Source organism: Colobus angolensis, unplaced genomic scaffold (genome assembly GCF_000951035.1).
Source record: "Colobus angolensis palliatus isolate OR3802 unplaced genomic scaffold, Cang.pa_1.0 Scaffold514, whole genome shotgun sequence".
Classification (NCBI taxonomy): Eukaryota; Metazoa; Chordata; class Mammalia; order Primates; family Cercopithecidae; genus Colobus; species Colobus angolensis.
In genome coordinates, this window is record NW_012118644.1 from 218,114 (window position 1) to 223,697 (window position 5,584).

The following is a 5,584-nucleotide window of genomic DNA, read 5'->3' on the forward strand; positions in this document are numbered from 1 at the left end:
TTTTTTTTTTTTTTTTATGTGTTTGTTAGCTTCATGTACGTCTTTTTTTGGGAAGTATCTGTTCATTTCATAGCCAGATCTTGTTCATAAAATGTTGAGGACTCAAAAGATTAAAGTTGTAGCCTTTCAAAGCCAGGATTGCAGTTTTTACAAAGGTATAATTTCCTGAAAAACAGAGTAGGGTACTCATCCATTTGCTTCTAAAGAGGCAGGATGGTGTATTGGTTAAGAGCATAAACCCTGATGTGGTTCAGCTGTGTCTCCACTCAAACCGCACCTTGAATTGTAATAATCTCCACCTGTCAAGGGCAGGGCCAGGTGGAGATAATTGAATCATAGGGGCAGTTTCTCCCATACTGTTCTCGTGATAATGAATAACTCTCACGAGACCTGATGGATTTATAAATGGGAGTTCTATTGCACAAGTTCTCTTGCCTGTGCCATGTAAGACGTGACTTTGCTCATTGTTCACCTTCTGCCATGATTGTGAAGCCTCCCCAGCCATGTGGAACTGTGAGTCAATGAAACCTCTTTCGTTTATAAATTACTCAGTCTTGGGTATGTCTTTATTAGCAGTGTGAGAATGGACTAATACAGGCCCTTTAGCTATATCCACTTAATAAAATCCTCACTCTTCAACTTCATGGCTGTGTTTTAGTTTGAGTTCCCAGTGAAGTAGACACTGAAATAAGGACTTCAGTGTAAGTAATTTATTTGGAAAGTATCACCAGAAAGACAAGTAGAGAAATAGGGAAGAGAGACAGTGAAGTGAAGACAGTCAATAATTGCAAGGTTCTTAAATGAGTTACCAATGTAAGGAAGCAAAGTCTTGATCCTACTGGGAAACTCTAGCAACAAGTATAGAGTGCCCACCTCAAAATTATGCCATCTAAAGAGCAAGGAGTCTGGGCAATGACACAATGCAGCATTGTTGAGTATGGTTAGATAGTAGAAAGCTTTATTCTCAGATGTCCTAGTCTGCTCTGTGCTTGGGTGAAGTTCCTATAACCAGGGAAAACTCTAAGAAAAAGAGATTCCAGTGCTGATAGCTGGAATGTGGGACACCAGAGGGAATATTGGTGTATATCAATAATGTCTGCTACACTGTGTCACATTGGGGAAGTTACTTAATTTTGAGATGTCTCAGTTTCCTCATCTATACAATGGGCATAATAATACCTAACTTTGTTATGAAGATTAATTTAATATTTGTAATGCACATTTGACAGTTTCTGGCATTGTCAAAGAAATGGTTGTGTAAGAGTTTTTGAAAAAGTGAATGTTTAAAATCATTATACTGTTCAGAAGCACTAAGGTGGGAAAGAGCTTGGTGTAGCTGCAGAGCAGGAAAAAACTAGTGTCAGGTGGAATTGCTAACAAGACAGAGCATGGTCGTCAGGTGAGATCTCTCAGACCAGGGGACTGATTTCAGCCCAAGCTTCAGTAAACTTGTGTGATTTTCTGTGCTTAAAGGATCATATTCCCATGGCAGAGTCACATTAGAATCAGGGAGCATTTTCAGAAGCATTGTATGGAGTAAAAAATATTTTCTAATAAACAGTAATGGGAGTTCCATGGGGGGTTGAAGTGGGCACTGACAGAAGTTGGAGTCAAGTGCAGTTAGTCCTGTCTCTAATGCAAGATAGATCTTTGGAAACCAACATAATTCTTCAAAGTAGATGACTTACTTTTTAGAGATGGTTCCTAATTATGAGCATGCATGAAGTTAAGATAATAGCCTAAAGCACTGCTTTTTATCTTAATTTTACTATCAGTTCCTCATAAGAAAGCAAATGTATTTCTGGAGGAACAGAGATTGTTTTGGCCATTGCAAAAATTGTCTGTTTGGCTCAGGACAATAGAAAGTAGAGAGATCCAAAAGCATACTGACTCTGACTTTGTTTGAAAAATATTCAGAGGAATTCATAAAGAGACATTATTAAAAGTAACACTCAATACTTATTAGGGAGGCGTTGCAGTCAATTTCTTCAGAATTATATTGATAATACATCATATAAAAACCTACACTCCTCTGTAATTCTGTTCTATACCTTTGCTTTTATTATCTAACACATTCTGTTCTATCCTTACTCTCAGATGATAATGATTCTGCTCACTAATTCTTAGGAAAAAATAGAAGTTAGAAGACATTTTCACAAACTCACACACTTCTATACACATTAGTATATGTGTAGATGTGTTTAACCTTACCTCCTGTTACTTTGTATGAAGAGTCTGTGTTTATTCTAAACCTGCTCCACTCAAAGTCTTCCCTGTTTAAGAGGTAAATACATTCTTCTTGTTGCACAGAGCATAAAACACAGTGTCATTTTGAATCTTTTTTCATACCTCTCATCTAGTTCATTGGCAACCTCTAAAATCGGTTGACTCTATCTTCAAAATATCTAGAATGCTGCCATGATGATTCAAGCTATTATTTATAGCCAAGATTATTACAAAGACTTCCACGATGATCTTTTAGCTTTTCTTCTGTTCCACCTACAACAGTGGTTCTAAACTTGGGGTCATTAATCCTTCCCCAGGGGACACTTGATAATTTTTTGAGACACTTTTGGTTGTTACAACTGGCAGGCAGGAGGCTGTAGGCATCTAGCGGGTAGCTCCTTCAACAAAGAATTTTCTGACCCCAGATGTCAATGTCATCCAGGTTGAGAAACACTGGCCTACCATCTATTCCCAATGCAGCAGGCTGAGTGAACATGTAAAAGCGTGATTCTGATTGGATCATATGTCTGCTCAGTTCTTGTAATGGCTCTCCAATACTCTCAGAGTAAAAGCCCAATCTTTTTCATCACCCATAAGGCCCTCAAAAATGCAATGCCCCTGCTATGGCCCTGGCCATATCACTGTTCTATCTTATAGACACTGACCGTTGGGCATCTCTGGTCATTCCAACTTCAGGGCCTTTCTATTGACTATTCCTTCTAGTGAATCACACTCTTCCAGGATATCTGCAATGTCCACTCCTGGTGCTCCTTCACAACTTGTGCAGATGTTACCATCTCTGTCAAGCCTATCTTCAATATCCCATTAATACTGAATTATGCCCCTACACTCCCAAATGTAATTATAGACTTTTGAATAATTATTATTATAGAGTGAATTGTGCTCCCCAAAATTCACATGTTAAAGTCCTAATCCATAGTACCTCAGAATGTGATTGTATTTGGAGATAGAGTCTTTAAAGAAGTAATTAGGTTAAAATTAGGTCATTAGAGTAGGCCTTAATCCAATATGACCAGTGTCCTTATGTGACGACGAGATTAGGGCCCAGCAAGGTGCAGAAGGAAGATGCCAGAGGACACCAGGAGAAGGTGAATGGCATACAAGCCAAGGAGGGAGGCCTCAGGAGAAACTTGAGAACCCTGCTGACACTTTGATTTCAGACTTACTAGCTTTTAACATTGTAAGAACATAAATTTCCGGTGTTTAAACCACTCACTCTGTGGTACTTTGTAGCAGCAACCCTGGGAAACTGTTAGGTTGATACAAAAGTAATTGCGGTTTTTCCCAGTACTTTTAATAGCAAATACTTTTGCACCAACCTAATAATATAATAACTATTACCTTCTAACATACAATACAATTTAATTTTCAGTTATATTTCTGGCTTATTTTTATTCCTCTACCATGATTATAATCTCCATGAAGACAATGATTTTGTCCTTTTTGTTTGTTTATTTCAGATGTGTAGACTTGCTCTTTCCAAAGACCTATACTTTGCAAATGAGGAAAATTTGACACAAGAAATGTATATGGCTTACCCAAGGTTGTAAAGGCAGTGAATGAATGGCAGAGGCAGCACAAACTCCAGGATTCCTGATGCAGACTTTCGTTGGCTCTCTTTCAAACCACATAGTTGCCTTGGCCTACAGGACGGAGAAATTAACTAGAGTAGAGCTATTACAACAGAAAATCTCACATTCATCATCCACTGCCATACACCACAAGGCATACACACACGAGCAATGAGAATGAGCAGCCAAAACCACTCCACATTTAAGAAATACACTCATATTGTTTATGAAAAATAAAGTATATACACCTGTTTAGATTACCATAATTTTCAGCGACTGATGCGTGATAGAAAAGAAAGGGAGAAATAAAATTATTCCAAAAAAGCTACAGTATAGAAAAACAGAAGCAATGAACAGAGGCATTAAATATAGGGGTTTCATGGTTGTTTCTGTGTTTACTAGCACAGAAGACAAACCTTTAGTTATGAACAAAAATATTCATTCCTTGTACCTACCCAGGAAAAAAATTCCATTTTAACACATTAGCCCCTTTCTCTGCCATCCTGCCTATGAGCTTGGCAAATCAACCAGTTTATATACAATTAACAGAAAGGCTCCCAACACAAGGAAACCTTTGTTCTTGTGAAAGAAGACCCCTGTATTCTCAGCTCTCACAGTGGTTTTCTTTTAACCAGAATCAACTGCCAAAAAATTACTTAATTAATGTAATTAAATAAATAAGTAAATAGGAAGAGATGGGGAGGAAAACACACCCTGTGATTGAAATCTATTTTTATCTCGTAAAAAATATCTTAATTTTCACTTATGTTCCATGCCTGTAGCTGAGGGCCATTAAAACTAATAAAACTAAATCATTTGTGACAGATCTTAGAAAACAGTTTCTGCAATCCACTGCACTCTCAAATGCTCATTAGAAATAGTGGTTTTCTTTTCAGAAGAATGCTTGCTGAATGCTTAAAACATGTTCCCTCCAACTTTTGACAAGTCAAACTGGCAATGGAGTGTTTGAAGCAAAGCCTTGACATAAAAAAGATGTTGCGCAGCTATATCAAATATGATCGGGAACAACCCATCAAAGCAGAAAGCATTAGAATGCAAGGCAGTTGGAGGAGAGAGAATCAACACATTTGTTTCTGCTTTCAACATTTTCTGGCATCAGAATAAACAAGGAATTTGCATTTAATGTAGGCAGAATATGCCACATGAGTTTGAATTAAAAAGTTCTGCCTCCTTCTTTGAAAATCAAACTACCCTTGGCCACATATCATGTAAGCACTTGAATGTATTTTTATGTGACTGTAAAATGGAAACAACAACAACAGCAATAATAATGTTAATAACAATGCTTACCTATGCCATACAGTTTTCATGGATGTCAAAAAGTAAATGCCTGGTTAAAAACCATTCAGAAACACTAATTATTAAACAAACGCTAACGTTTATTATTTGTTTTTGTTTTTATGAGACACAGTTTCACTCTTGTCACCCAGGCTGGAGTGCAGTGGCACAATCTCAGCTCACTGCAACCTCCGTCTCCTGGGTTCAAGCGATTCTCCTGGCTCAGCTTCCTGAGTAGCTGGGACTATAGATGCATGCCACCATGCCTGGCTAATTTTTGTATTTTTAGTAAAGACACAGTTTCACCATGTTGACCAGGCTGGTCTCAAGCTCCTGACCACAGGTGACCTTTCTGCCTTGGCCTTCCAAAGTGCTGGAATTACAGGCATGAGCCACCGTGCCCAGCCATATTTGTATTAATGATAGCTACCACTATTGAGCACTTACTATGTGCAGTAAATTTTATG